This window comes from Herpailurus yagouaroundi, unplaced genomic scaffold (genome assembly GCF_014898765.1).
Source record: "Herpailurus yagouaroundi ecotype Mexico unplaced genomic scaffold, PumYag 166, whole genome shotgun sequence".
Classification (NCBI taxonomy): domain Eukaryota; kingdom Metazoa; phylum Chordata; class Mammalia; order Carnivora; family Felidae; genus Herpailurus; species Herpailurus yagouaroundi.
Window position 1 is genome coordinate 13,076,909 of NW_024412407.1, and position 16,303 is coordinate 13,093,211.

A 16,303-nucleotide genomic window follows, 5' to 3' on the forward strand; every position below is an offset into this window, starting at 1 on the left:
TTTGCACATTCACTTCCAATCAGTTAATACTTCAGTCAGGTCACATTCTGAGGCATCCATGATGCTTGGGGAAAACAAAAGTTCCTGTGCCCAATTATAATCTAATTAGGCCATCTTGAAATATAAAACATACGTGACAAAATATAATTGAGAGTTAAGTGGCATGATACAATTGGAAAGAGCTAAATGGATTCACAGGGTTCAACAGGCTGCAAAAGTTGGCAGAGACTTTAAGAAGTCATGTTCTTAATGAGTGGGCAAAAAGGATAAAGAGGAAGAAGAGAAGAAAGAAATTTCAGGAAGAGAGAGACTGAGCTTGGAGGAGAGTTAGACCTGGTTGAGTGTGTTCTCCAGAAATGGAAGAGATTGCCCAGACTAGAATTTAATGGAACATAAGTTTAGATCGTTTGAGTGGGGCTAAATAATAAAGGATATGGACATTCTTCTCATAATGAATTTTTGTAGAATTTTCAGCCGATACATGGAAACTGACAGATTTTGACATGGTGGATCAGAATGGAGAGAAAGTGAGGCCATGGGACCTTAAATCATGCAGAAGATTGTTTCCCCTAATTTTCAGATAATAATTATAGCAAGGGATTAGCTGCCTGTGGATAAATCCAGTTTGAGAAGCCATCAAAGGAAGTGATGGTTATTCTGAAATAATAGTTACAGACTAGTGGAAACATTAAAAAGACCTGCAAAGTTTATTGGACCAGCCAGAGAAATGTATTACTTGTTTCTCATCTCTGACCTGGCTACTCCCTACTGCTACACTTTAGGTATGCAGCCTGATGGAGACTTAAGCTGTCTGAAATGCATTTCCTCTTCCTTGGTAGGTATAACAACAGCACCCGATATTGACAGAGTATTTCATCCTTGTGACTTTGTGAAATGGTTGATTTTGTTTTAAACATGGGACTAGACTGAAATTTAAAAAATAAAAGTAAATACAGATGGGACCAGAAAAACGTGATTTGTCCAATTACATGCTCTGAAATAAGATACAAGTCATTTAATACCAATTTGAGCCTTTGAGGTCTCACACTGTTAAAAAAAAAAGTGACCTTTGGTGAACCAAAAGAAACTATAAAATATGGAGCTCAACCAGAAAATGATTCCTCAGACTTGCTGTGAGAGGTTGGTAGTTATTCCTATGTTGACATGTCAACCTGTCAAAGCAGGGAAGCTTGGTTGGATCTTCTTCCTTTTGTTCAGTCTTTCCTAAAGCAGATTTATGATCTTTACACCTTATACCTTCCCTCTGTGTACTGATAGAAAATTCACCTATTTCCTCCTTGGCTCTATGCTTAGAGAGAAACACATTGGAATGGCCTCTCAAAGGGTCTAAAATTTGGCCTGAATCTGTGTTGTTTGCACACAGATTTTGTTTTCTAGGCAGAATGCCCAGTTTCATTTACATTTTTGTTTATTATTTGTTCAGCATTCCACATGCTCTTCAGTAGGTTGCTTCGTGAATATGACCACATTTGGCTGGCCGTTCTGTGAAAGGCACAATGTCATTTTAAGACAGAATGGATCTATACCTGCAATGATATAAAATTTGTAATTCTGAGCCTTTTATGCTGTGTTATTCATTTGCTTACAAGAGCATTTCCTGATGGCTGTGGGGTTACTCTGAGGCAAGGGGCCTTTCTAAGGTTCACACATGCTGTTTTAGCAACACCTTGAATAGCAAAAATATGGGAAAAATAAGAAACATTGGATGCATGGGCAAGCAGAACAATAAGCTAGTTATTAGTCAGGTTTTAGTTCAAGTGATTTTTCAATAATTTTTTGGTAGTGGAATTTGGGGCATGTTTACATTTAGCTAACACATTTCATGTAATAATGGGTATAAAGCATTGTGTGTGTGTGTGTGTGTGTGTGTGTGTGAGAGAGAGAGAGAGAGAGAGAGAGAGAGAGAGAGAGGGAGAGAGAGACAGAGACAGAGAGATACAGAGACAGAGAGAGACACAGAGAGAGGGAGGCTTTTCCTTTGTTCTTACTATTTCCATGGCTGGATATACAACACCCAAATAAAAATATGTATTCGGTCCTAACTGAATAGAGAAAATATCATGAACCAGTCCCAGTTAGACAAAAGTGCCCTCTCTATCATCATGAACCATCGGAAGGAGGCATGTTTCTCTGACGGTTTGTCTGAATTCAATCTTACAACACTTTTATTTCTTTCTTTATGACACTGTGGGAGATGCTCCTATGGACACTGAGATGAGTAGAAATTCAATCAGGGCAGAGGAGAAGGGGAGCAACAGTCCCAGTGAATTCTCTCTAAAACCAAATGGACTGTCATAAAAGCTACACACACTGAGAAACAGGTATCTCATGCTTCTCCGGAGGAGTGGAGAATGGAGAAAGAGCAGGGACTGATGCCAGGGATAAGGTAGGCATGGACAAGGTAGCATAGTGTATGCTACTGAAAGAAATTTAGAACACATTCTGATCAGTTGCGTGTGGGAGGGTCTTACAGGAAGAATGTGTCCCCCAAAATTCATGTTGAAGTTCCACCCCTCTTGTGATGGTATTAAGAGGTAGGGCCTTAGTGCTCACCAGGACGTGAGCATATGGGCACCCTGAGCTGAGACTCCCAGCCTCCTGAACTGTCAGAAGTACATATCTGTTGCTTAGAGCCATGCAGTCTATGGCGCTTTGTTATAACAGCCTGAACTAAGACAGAAATCAGTACCGACAGGTGAGGATGATGTTGTAATAAATACCTAAATATATGGGAGCGGCTTTGGAACTGAGCGATGGGCAGAGTTTGGAAGGTTTTTGAGGTGTGTGCTAGAAAAAGCCTACATTGCCATGAACAAAGCTGTAAGGGAGATTCTGTAGAGGACTCAGAAAGAGAATAGAGCTGAAGAGAACACATCCTTCTTAGAGAATCTCCAAGTAATCTGAACAGAATTTTGGCATATATATGGACAGTTAAGGCCATACTCATGACATCTTAGACAGACATGAGGAACACGTCATTGGAAACTGGAGGAAGGATGATCCTTTTCATAAAGTGGTGGATAACATGGCTGAATTGTGGTCACGTTCCAGTGTTTTCTGGAGGGTAGCACTTGCGAGCGATGATATTTGGATGAAGAAATTTCTAAAAATGTTGCAGGTGCAGTTTGGCTTCTGACTACTTATCATAAAATGTGAGAAGAGAGATATGGCTTACAGATGGGATTGTTAAGCAAACAGAAAGCAGAACTAAAAGATCTGGGTAATTCTCAGCCTACACAAATTGCCAAAAATGAGAAAGCATGTTCAGAAAAGAACACTAAAGGAGTGGCCAAGCATCTATTTGATAAGAGATGAGTACGTATGGGGACAATGGACTTCATCAGCCACTCTAGCAGGAAACTGTTGGTTTCAACTAAAGAAGGAGGAGACAGGAGTGTATGAAGGACTTCTTGGATTTCACAGGACAAGTTCATAGAGCTATCTGCCTCAGAACTTGCCCTATTCCTCAAAACAGTGAAAGAATGACTCTGAAGGCAATTCAGAGACCATCAGGGCTGCCTCCTTGGTTTCAAAATAGGGAAACTATTGTTTTGCTGTCAATAAGCCTTGGGGGCAGGGCCACCTTACAGAGTGTTGGGGGCGCAGAGCTCCCAGGACTGGACAGCCACTCCAGTGGGTCTGGAAGGCACAGCATTGAGCCCAAGATGAGACTAACAATCTAATGTAGTTTGCCTTGGTAAGTTTTGGGCTTGCCTGGGAACTGTCACCCCTTCCTGCTTTCCTGTTTCTTCTCTTTGGAATAAGAATATTTCTCCTATGCCCGTTTCACCATTGTTTTTTGGAAAAACAACTTGTTTTGTTTCAACGGTTCACAGCTGGAGGGGAATTTTGCGTCAGGATGAATGTGCCTCGAGTTTCATCTTTGTCTAATTTAGATGAGATTTTGAACTTCAGACTTCAGAGTTGTTGCTGGAATGACTTAAAACTTTTGGGGTTGTTGGGATGGAATGTATTTGCATGCGAGAAGTACTTGAGTTTGGGATCCTGGGGTAGAATGTTATAGACTAAATGTCTGTGTCTCCCCAAGAATCATATGTTGAAACCTTACCTTCCAGTGTGGTGGTATTACAGGGCATGGCCTTGGAGAAGTAGGAATTTAGAATTAGAGGAGAAAGGTAGAGCCCTCATGAGTGGGATTAGTGCCTTGTGAGGGTCTTGCAAGACCTTATATCCTTTTTCTGCTCTCGCCATAGGAGGATACAATGAGAAGCCGGCTGTCTGCAACCCTGAAGAGGGTGGGCCGTCCTGATCTTGGATTGCCAGTTTCCAGAATTGTGAGAAATAGGTTTCTGTTGTTTATAACCCTCCCAGTCTATAGCACTTGTTATAGGAGCCTGAACTAAAATGGGGGTAACCATGCCAAACTTCTTATTTAGACAAAGACCATAGTATTTTGGTTACTGAGCCCTCTTCTCTTCCCCATACCCCACCAACTCTGATATAATTCATGGAAGTACTAGGTAACTCCTGAATCCTGTCTTTAGCAGCAGTCTCACAATTTGGAAGGTGGGGTTCTGGTGCCTAAAGGCTTCGCTGTGGGCAGAGATGTAATTGAGTTTTTTATGCAACAAGATTTCAGATTCCCGGATTCTCAGTCAGTTGCATGCCCCAGGCAATACCTTTCTCAACAAAGCTGTGTTACCTTTTCTTTCTGCTTCCAAACTAGTGTACTTCAATGTGAGTTGACTACAGAAATTTTTTTGACAAAATTGTTTACTGCAAGTGTCAGGGAGTAGCCAGCACACAGCCACATTCTGATTTTTTTCCCAACTTATTTACCTAAAGCTATAGTTTTGGCTGGCACTTGATACACCTTCCAGAGTACAGTAGGCAAGACTCTGACCAAATACTTTGCCATTTCTTAACAAGAGAAACCAGGTTTCCAAACTCCAATATCTAGGTCCTTGCCCCCTCTGTTAAGTCAGTGCTACCTTTAGGTAGTATAATTGGTTGCATTCTAACTCCTAGCTATCAAATTTTAAATAAATATAAGCAAATGTTCTCATGTAATAAAAGCAGTAACTACATATATGGCAAATTTTCATTTTTGTTAGTTATCAAACATATTTCTTAAAACCATGAAATATTATCTTTTAAATTAGAAACATCTTAAAAATTCGGTAATAAGCGTAAAGCCTATACTGTTCTACACCCATAGGGGCAAAACCATGCTTTAGCTTTATTGGGCAATATAGATCAGGATTGATATTTAATATATTTTGATATGATGATAATGTGCATGAAACCCATTTTAAGAGATAATACACAAAATAAAAATGACGTACGTGATTTGTGTTCTATGTAGGAAGCAACTGGAATGTTAAAATGAAGAAAAATGGATGAGAAAATTATGACACATCTATTCAATGGGATATTATGTAACAAAATAATTAGGAAGACTATGTTACAACATGAAGCTCAGTATACGATGTTCAATATAAAATGTCAAAACATAAAATTACATGTGCACAATGATTGCAAACAAGTGAAGTAATGTATGAAAAATTCTTAGATGGGATTATAACTAAATAATTGTAGTTGTTGCATGGGTGGTGAGATCATGTCATTCTCTAATTTCCAACTTTTGTGTCCAGGGAAACTATCTCAAGATTTATGGTCAATGAACTGACATGACTTACCTTTAAAACATAATAAAATGAATCTATGTTATTAAATAGATTAAGTTGGGCACATTATTGCAATTTGGTGGGTTAAGTTGCAGAACAGCTGTCTTTATCCCTTTATCCTTTAATTGTTTTCTATGATTTATTTACTTAAACTCTTATGCAAAATGCCAATAATTCATTTCTTAAATTAAAGAGAGGTTTATCAAATTAATTCTTAGAAAAGCTCCTTTGAAAGCGTTCAGAATGCAGTTTAAAATTATATTTCTTTAAAGATACACACAGACGATCCACAACATTTCTATAACTTCTTATAAGATGATTTTCCCATTTTCTGTCCTTAACTGTACTTCTTTCATTTCCTTAATTATGCCAAATCACATCTGGAGTATTTAAAACACCTTTTTTAGCATGTTCACAAAATGGCTCTTTTTATAGGTAAGGGGAGAGAACGTCAATATAAGTTTTATAGGTAGATGATCAAAAGTAGAGTGTGTTTTCTAAAAAGGCATGTTTGAAACCCACATATTAGTAAATTCTCCTGGTGTGAGATGTTGCCACCTGAGTTAGGTCCACAATCTTTTTTTTTTTTTTTCCTTTGGACCGTCTGGTACCCCCTACATGAGTCTATTCTTCTCTGTCTTCGTGCCTTAATAAAAATAATTTATTTTTAAAATGTTTGTTTGTTCTGAGGGTTGATGGGGGGTGGGAGGGAGGGGAGGGTGGGTGAAGGGTATTGAGGAGGGCACCTTTTGGGATGAGCACTGGGTGTTGTATGGAAACCATTCTGACAATAAATTTCATATATTGAAAAAAAATAAAGTACAATACAATGCAGTCTTAAAAAATAATAAATAAAATGTTTGTTTGTTTATTTATTTATTTTGAGAGAGAGAGAGCACATGTGTGAGAGGGGGAGGGGCAGAGAGATGGGGAGAGAGAGAATCCCAAGCAGGCTCCATGCTGTCAGCACAGACACTGACAAGGGGCTTGAACCCATGAACTGTGAGATCATGACCTGAGCTGAAATCAAGAATCGGTTGCTTAACTGAGTGAGCCACCCAGGCACCCCAAAAATAATAGTAATTTTTTATGGTGAAGCTTATATGCCACAAATTCTTTTCCTTCCAACCATGTATCTCAAGATAACTTTTTTCCTTTGAATGACTTATATTACCTTTTCTGAAGGCAGGTTGCCTTTAGAAATGTTACAAGGTAGATTTTGGATTCTTTTCTAATAGTTCTTGTAGCTTCCTCAGGAATAACTATAGTACTTGAGTTCATTCACCATTATCTCTCCTTTCTATAGTATCTTAGTACTTTCATCTATGTTTTTCTTCTGCCACCCGAGAGCCACTTATTTTCATTATTACTTAGTTTTCTAGTTAATTGTTTTGTTTATAAATTTTCATTCACCCCGGTTACCTCTATCAATCTATATTCTTTTATTGGTAACCTTTGCACCTATACCCACTTTTATAATGGTTTCTTCTCCTTGGTCAGGGTCTTTTTTTCTCAGATTCGGATATCAACTTCCTAAAATTTTCATCTGGCTTAAAAACACTGGTATTACTCTGAGAGCACCTGGATGGATCAGTCGGTTAAGCATCCAGACTTTGCTTAGGTCATGATTTTGTGGTTTACCAGTTCGAGTTCCGCTTCAGGCTCTATGCGGACAGCTCAGAGCCTGGAGATTGCTTCGGATTCTGTGTCTCCCTCTCTCTCTCTGCCCCTCCCCTGCTCATGCTCTATCTCTCTTTCTTCTCAAAAATAAATAAATATTAAAAAAAACTTTAAAAACAGCACTGGTATTACTCTGATTCTTTAGGATACTGGTCCTTTTTACTTGTGCTCCAATATTGCAAGGTCATTATGTGTCTGCTCTTTTTTTTTTTAACTCCTGTTTGACTTCATAGAGATCATTAAAGAACATGATATAGTTCATTTTAATTTTTTGAGGAACCTCCATACTGCTTTCCAGGGTGGCTGTACCAGTTTGCATTCCCATCTACACCAAGCTTTTAGAGGAGGAGACAAAAAAAGGACGGAGAAAAGAAGGCCACCCCACCCCCAACTTAAAAATAGGAGTAGGGAGGGACTGGGCTACCTGGAGAAGATCCAGGGTGCTGTCCCCCTTGATTTCTCTATCTTCCTCCCCCAGCATGTTGTCTCACTAATGTATGTCCACATTGGGCAGTGGAGACTACCCACTATTCAAATCAGAAGCTTTGAGTTCTGGTCTTAGCCCTACTAAGTACCTCACTCTGACCTAGTCAAAGACAGCTGCTCTTCCTGGGATTCAGTTTCCCTTGGGAGTATGTGTTTGATTACACAACCTTTAAGACTCCTTAGAATCTTGCTATTCAAAGTATGGTCTGTAATTGCACTACCAGGTATTTATCCAAGGGATACAGGTGTGTTGTTTTGAAGGGACACATGCACCCCAATGTTTATAGCAGCACTATCAACAATACCAAAGTATGGAAAGAGCCCAAATGTCCATCGATGGATGAATGGATAAAGAAGATGTGGTATATATACATACAATGGAGTATTACTCGGCAATCAGAGAGAATGAAATCTTGCCATTTGCAACTACATGGATGGAATTGGAGGATATTATGCTAAGGGAAATTAGTCAGAGAAAGACAAAAATCATATGACTTCACTCATATGAGGACTTTAAGAGACAAAACAGATGAACATAAGGGAAGGGAAACAAAAATAATATAAAAACACGGAGGGGGACAAAACAGAAGAGATTAATAAATATGGAGAACAAACTGATGGTTACTAGAGGGGTTGTGAGAGGGAGGAATGGGCTAAATGGGTAAGGGGCATGAAGGAATCTACTCCTGAAATCATTGTTGCACTATATGCTAACTTGGATGTAAATTAAAAAGATAAATTACAAACAAACAAATAAGAACTGGAAATTCAAAAGCAAAAAAGAAAAAATAAAGAAAAAAATAAAGAACATGATACAGGCAAACAACTACAGTTGGCAATTTGCTCGTTCGTTTGGTTGATGTGGACTCTTTTACCCCTTAGGTGATGATCACAACTTCTCAGATGTATTGCTCCTTGATGCATACAGTTCCAACCCCCAAAACCAGTATCTAATTCAGATCTGAGAGACTGACATAGGAACATCTTGTAATTCCTTATCCGAGTACCTTGACTTGAAACTAAAGAAAAATACATTTTAAAAAAACACCCAATCATTTCAAATATTTCACATTTTTCTGATGTGTACTCTAACCTGCATAATTTACTTTTGAGGATTCCATTTCCAAAGTTGCATATGACATCACCAATATCCTTCCTTCAACCTGTCTCCCTTCAGTGACATCACTTTTCTCCAGCAAACCTTCAACTCAGACCCCACCACTCCACTCCACCACTCCACCCTACCACATGCTTTTCTGTCAAATACTTTTGGGATGTTAAATCCCTGACTAGATATAGGAAGAAAAGGGAAAGTTGAAAGGAAGGGAGAAATACAGCACTTACTAATAGCGCTCAAGAAAACAAAGGTTGTGGCTCACTTTCTGGTTTATCACTCCATAATTTTTTTTTCTTTTTTCAACAGATATTTATTAAGTTCCTCTATATGCCAGAGACAGAGCTAGAGAGTGGATATATAGTGGTAACAAAGACCAAACAAACAAATAAATAAATCTATGATCTTTGTATTCATGAACCTCACAGTCTAGGGAGATAAATGTGAATAATCAACATTCATTTTTCTATTTCTCTGGCTTTCTCGTTAAAGATAAGTTGTGGTAAATATGATGAAGGGAAGATATGAAGTACCTTCAGGAAATTGAGTATTATATAGATAGTAGTTCAGAGGATTATTCTCTGGGTAAATAACATTTAAACTGAGGACTGAAGAGTGAAAGGGAATTAAACATGTGACGAATATATATGTGATTGCCAGGGGAAGGCAAGTTGGTGAGCAGGAAGAGGAAACACAGCCTGCCAATGTCCTGATAGAAAAGAACCTGGCACAGATCTCATGTGTGTGGAACAGAAACTGTGCAGTGAAGGAGATATGAGCCATGGCTTTCCCTCTAAGTGAACCTGATGCACATTGGTGCCCATCCTTTCTATTGTTTAATTTTGTGGCTTCTATTTCTACTGACAGATTGTAGGGTTTTTTTTCTTTTTAATGTTATTGATGAATTTTCAATCTGTAACCACATATTTTTAAGTATTTTTGTTGGCAGTAAGAGTTTGCAGCAGAGTTTGCTAACCAGCTGACATTTTAAGAATCTGTCAAGTGGTCAAACAATTCCCAAACAGCAGCACAGTGGTAACAGGACCACAAGTATGAGTACTGAAGTCGCTAGGTTGTCCTGCCACCTTTCCATAGATTTGACCAGTAAGGAGTCAACGATCTCAAACAGATTCAGTTTACAACTTATGCAAAAGCAAAGTAAGATCAGCATGGTGCTACCTCCCCATATTATATGCTTAAACCAGAAGCGTCATATGACAGATGACGTAGGTAAAGGGTCACCTTGCTATTAGGGAGCAGCCTCTAAACCCCAATTACTTACATGGAAGCCTGAAGTTGTACTCCTGAGGTGAGTTGGAAAGTCCTGTGCTCAACTGAAACTAGGGCGATGGATGGGAATCAGATTTCTGATAGTCTTCCACAAGATTGGGATAAGAAACTGCCTCTTGGCAACTTCTAACAAAACTTACCTCTCCTTGCTCCAAAAGGAGCCACAGGACCCTCTAGCAAGACGTGGATTAGACTACGGTCAAGGTTGGCCACAGAGCATATGTGAAGTCACATAAGATCACCAGGGCATCAGGGAAGAGCTGTTTCTCTGTAGAATCCCCAATCTATTTTTAATGCTGCCCTAAAATGTGTCCTTGAGTTTTTTATAATAATCAAAAGAAGTCTACAGAAATGACTTAGAGAAAAATAGTGCAAACTAATATTATACCAGAGTAAAATGTCCACTTCCTCTTTCTACAAATAAGCATACAAAAGAGGCATTTGCCGTTTGTTATTTATGGTGATTGATATGGATCTCTGTCCTCTTATTAGGGAGATAGGAATAATGCCTAAATAATTTTAAGGCCATAGAGTAAGTAATTATAGAAGTTTCATACAATATTTATAGCCCAAAGGAAAGAGTCCTTAGCCCTGCTAGAGGGACTCAGGAAAGGCTTCCAGAAAAACATGACTGGAGAATAGACAAATAGATCAAACAGTAGAATAGACAACCCAGAAAGAGACCCACATAATATAGACACTTGATTTATGCACAAGTTAGCACTTTAGAGAAAGAATGTTCTTTTAAAAAATGTTTTATTTGTTTTTGAGAGAGAGAGAGAGAGAGAGAGAGAGAGAGAGAGAGAGAAGAGGAGGGCAGAGAGAGAGAGAGGGAGAGGGAGAATCCTAAGCCCAGCTATTAGCTCAGAGTCCATTGCAGGACTCGATCCCACAAACTGAGATCGTGACCTGAGCTGAAGTCATAAGTCAGATGCTTAACCAACTGAGCCACCTAAGTGCTCCAAGAATGGTCTTTTTGATGAAGAGTTTTGAATCAGCTGCATAGCTGTATGGCAGGGGTGGGGGTGGGTGGGTAGTGACTTCTTCATCATGCCTTATTAAAACCAATTATTTCCAGATAGATTTTTTTTAGAGTTTAGACATAAATGCGAAAGGAAAAACAAAGGTAAAGATAACATAAGAGAATATCTTCATAATTTGATAGAAAAAAATTTTTAAATAAAACTTAATAGCATTAATCCTAAATTTATTAAACTACTCCAAAATTAAGTTCAGTACTTTTTATCAAAAAACACCATGTGAGAGAGTGAAAAAGCAAGCTATGGAGTAGAACTATTTACACCAACTATAACATCATCTAAAAATAATAAAGCACACCTGGGTGGCTGAGTTGGTTAAGCATCTGACTTTGGCTCATGTCATGATCTCATGATTCATGGGTTCAAGCCCTTCATTGGGCTTAGTGCTGACAGTGCGGAGCCTGCTTGGGATTCTCTCTCTCCCCCTCTCTCTCTGCCCCTTACCAACTCGTGATTTCTCTCTTGCTCTCAAAATAAATAAACTTATATATATATGTCTCCTGTCAATTAATAATAAGAAGAGACACAGCCCAGCATGTTCAAGGGGTTTGAACAAATACTTCACAAAAGAATCTCAAAGATCAATAAACATGTGAAAGGTCATTGGCAACCATCAAGTCTCTGCATAAGAAAACAGAAGTCACATTATGTATTTTAGGTATGAAGGGCTTTAGTATAGAGAATAAGAAACTTCTACAAACATGTAAATATCTGGGGAGTAAAGCTCAGAGAAGCTCCCATCATGTATCTCTTGGGCTGCATTAGTAAAGCAAGTGGTTTCTGAGAACCAAGGAAGAGACTGCTGACAATACATATCTGTCTATCAGGTTGGCTACAACCCCCTCTAGAGAATATGTCCTCTCCTTCCCTTCTTAGTACTGCCTCTCAGTGTCAGACTTAAATCCAGAATCAAACAGACAGAATATTCTTGGAAATGGAATCTCTGGCTTCTCTGGGATGCAGATAATATCTTGGTAGTGATGCCTCATTGACAACAGATAATTTAGAACAATGTCCAACATCATTCCCTCCAAATCAGGAAAATAAAAATTAAATCTGCAAATAGGTTCATGACACACCAGATGGCTAGATATGAAAAGACTTGCAATTCTATGTGTTGGCAAGTATGTGGAATAACAGCAATTTTCATACATTGTAGGCAGAAGTATAAGTTGGTATAACCACTTTGGAAAACCATTTGGCATTGTTTATGAAGTTGAGCATATGCATATCATATGACTTGCTCTACTCCTAAGCAGAATGAGTTTTCACACACAAAAAATGTGAAAACATGTACAAAGGGCCATATCCAATAATATCTACAAGTGTATTTATAGTGGACCAAAACTGGAAACTGTTTCATTCTTTACAAATAGTAGCATGGCTAAATGATGGTCCCCTCAAACACATACTATAGAATGCTCTGTCTAGTAAAATAAAACATACCTACAGCAAGAAGGTGAATTTCACAAATATTATGTTGCTTTATGTTGCTATGAAATGTTACGTTGTCTGAAAGAAATCAGAGAAGTACATACACTATTATTTTATTCATCTAATGTTTGAAAGCAGGCCAGGATAAACTATCATGTTAGGAGTCAAGATACGGGTCATCCTTTCCGAGGAGCAAGGAGTAGTAATCAAAACAAGGAGGAAGGGTAAGTCTGGTTACTGAAAATCATCTGTTTTGGGGGGAATTATTCACATGGTAATAAATTAATGAGTTGTACAATGCTATTTCAATTGTTCTTCATGCCTTATATGTTATAATAAAGATAAAAAACAAAAGCAAAAAAAATGCAAGCAAATCAACAAACAAAACATAAAAATTAGAAAAAAGCCTCCCCAGTAGAAGGATACAATTTACTATCACTTTTCAAAGTGTAATAAAAAGAAACAAAATGCTCTCCCATGACTCAGTCCAGTTTCTAAACTTACATCACCACCCCTCAAGTGTGCTGTCCGAAGTCTCAGAAAACTGAGAATTTTTCCTTATACTCTACAATTTGAAGAGAAGTGGAGTCAGGAGGAAAGTACGCAGCCTAGAGGAAAACCAATGAAAAACACTGAGGTGCAGGAACTCATACTTACCGTTGCCATGTACTAGAAGAAACAGAAATGTCACCCGGGCTCAGCATTCCTAGGGCTTCATTCTGCATTTGAGAAAAGGAAAACGGAAAAAATCCAATTAATGACCTAAGGAAAAACTTAAGATCTTGAAAACAAAAGTAAGACAAATAGGCTTCTGAATGGTAATTGTGGTTGTTGTTGTTGTTTTTTTTAAGTAGAAAATCTCTAAAATAAAATATAGTTGAAGATATAAACAATTATTTGATATAAGAGCTGAATTCTTTCATTGAAATTTTATACAAAAGATGGAAATATCAAGATGTGTCTAAGTTTGAACCTCAAAGATAAATAATTTTTCAGGCTTGAAAGTGGAAAAACCGAGTCACCATCAAAAAGGAGAGACCAAGCTGCTCTCCAGTGGTAGTCATATCAGAAGGTAACAATGCTTACCAAGTCTTTAAGGAAAGAATAGCATATCCAGCAATTTTTCCACTCAATGAGGAAGGAGGTTTTAAAATCTCAAGGATGGGGTGCTTGGGTGTCTCAGTCCCTTAACCTTCTAACTCTTGTTTTCTGCTCAGGTCATGATCTCATGGTTTCATGAATTCAGGCCCCATATCAGGGATTCTCCCTCTCTCTCTCCTTCTGCCTCTCTACCACTTGTGCTGTCTCTCTCTCTCTCTCTCTCTCTCTCAAAATCAATAAATAAACTTAAAAACAATTTAAAACCTCAAGGAATCCAGCATTCATGATCCATTCCTTCTTGAAAGAAAACACAATACTGAAAGATTAAATCTAGCAGATGAAAAGATGATTGGGGAACTGGTAGCAAAAAGCAGTGTTATATCTAAAAACAGGAAACAGAAGGGAGATGTCTACAGCTTTCTGGTAAAAAATATTGTAAATCAGTAATTGTTTACCCAGGTATGAGACAAGCTTCTCAAGCAGTTCCGGAATACACGTCTTCCAAATCCTTGTGAGAAGAAAAGAATCTTACTTATTATTGAAACCTGCAGTAGGCAGGGTTCTAAGATGGCTCCCAAGGCCCCCAGCCTGTGCTATGCACACACCTGCTCCTGGTTATTCAATTAAACAGCAGAGTGGGTACTGCTGTGAAGAGCTTTGGCAGACATAATAATTAAGTTTCCAAACCAGTTGATCTTAAAATGGGGAAGTTATCCAAGTAGGCCATACCTAATCACATGAACCTCTAAAAACAGAGTATTTTCTCAAACAGATTGCAGAATAAAAAAGCCAGAGATTTGTAGGAGAAAAGAATTTGGTGCCACGTTGCTGGCTTGAAGAGGGAGGGGCCATGTGGCAAGGAAAGAAAGCGGCCTCTAGTTGCTGCTAGCGGTGTCCAGCTGGTGTTGAGCAAATAAACAGGGACCTACATCCAACAACTATACGTATATGAATCCAGTCGACAGTTAGAATGGCTTGGAGAAAGGTTCAGAGCCTCAAGATGAGGCCTCAACCTGTCTGACATCTTTATTTCAGCCTTGTGACACCCTGGGCACAGAACCCAGGCTTTTGTGCCAGACTCAATAAATGAGTTGCTTGTGCTAAGCAGCTAAGTTTGAGGTAATTTGTTACACAGTGATAGAAAACAAATACAAAATCTAACCAGACATTAAACAATTCACAATAAAGAGCTCAAGAAAGTAGAAGCAACAGTGTTGGGGTTGAACAATGGATTTGCATAAAGAGAAATTGTGTAAATAGCCATTGACAAAAACACAAAGAAATTAATAGCAATTATTCACTGATTTTTTTTTTCTTTAAACAAATATCAAGCACCTATGTGACAGGTACTGTTCTAGGTATGTATTAATAACAACAGTAAAAAAGCAGGCAAATTTCCCTCTCCTTGAGGAGTTTACATTCTGATGAGGAAGGGGAAAGAAGACCATAAACAAAATAAAGGAAACGTGTAATATGTTATTGGTGATAAGTGCTGTGGAGAAGAATAACCCAGAGATGTTAGAGAGAATGTTTGGAGGGAGGGTTAAAATTTGGATAGGGTGGCAGGAAAGGCTGCCTTGAGAATGTGGCATTGAAGGAAAGCCTGCATAATGAGAGGGCATTAGCCATGCAGGGATCTTAAGCAAAGTGATGGTAGACAGAGGAAACATCTGAGAAGAGCCATGATGCGGGTGTCCGGCCAATGGGAGGAGGCCACTGTGGCTGCAGTGAAGTAAGAGAGGAGGTGAAGTGAGTGACGGGGTGAGACTGTGCAGGACCTTGAAGGCCACTGTTAAAACTTTTAAGAGTTTCATTCAAAGAGTTGACAGGACTGTGTTGGTTCTATAAAAGGATCATTCCTGCTGCTGGGTTGAGAGGTACCTGAGGGGCACAGGGGCAAAACTGGGAGACCGTTAGGAGGCCATTATTGCAAGAGTCCAGATGAGTTGAGGCTGATGATGACATTGCTTGAGAGTGATGGTGGTGAAGGTGGGCAGATTGTGGATACGTTTAGAAGGTAGAGCCCACACAATTTGTTTGTAGCCTGGATGTGGGCTGAGGGAGAAAGAGAGGGCTCAGAAAGCATCCAAGTTTCATGGGCTGAGCAACTGTAATTCTAGAGTTGCCCTCAACCAAGATGCACAAGACAGTGGGAAGAGCAGGTTTTCAGTTTCTGGAGAATTGGGTGTTGTGAGTATGGAGTTTGGGGCGTTATTAGGAATTGAAATGCAGAATAGAGCATAAATGACATAAATCTTCATAACATGATAAAAACAAAAACAAACAAAACACACAAATATATAACGTGTTGGGGCGCCTGGGTGGCGCAGTCGGTTAAGCGTCCGACTTCAGCCAGGTCATGATCTCGCGGTCCGTGAGTTCGAGCCCCGCGTCAGGCTCTGGGCTGATGGCTCAGAGCCTGGAGCCTGCTTCCGATTCTGTGTCTCCCTCTCTCTCTCTGCCCCTCCCCCGTTCATGCTCTGTCTCTC

General features: G+C 39.0%; 1 protein-coding gene across 1 annotated transcript in view; it reads right to left on the minus strand.

The window, feature by feature from the left end:
• The window catches only part of LOC121039022 (PDZ domain-containing RING finger protein 4-like), a 71,330-nt gene extending 56,915 nt beyond the window's left edge, over window positions 1–14,415 (minus strand). Inside the window, exons 1-2 of the mRNA XM_040489032.1 lie at window positions 14,270–14,415; window positions 13,371–13,432 (exon numbers count right to left, since the gene is read on the minus strand). The gene's annotated coding sequence lies outside the window, so the exon portion shown is untranslated. The remainder of the gene's footprint in view (window positions 1–13,370; window positions 13,433–14,269) is intronic.
• Window positions 14,416–16,303: the final 1,888 nt, after the last annotated feature.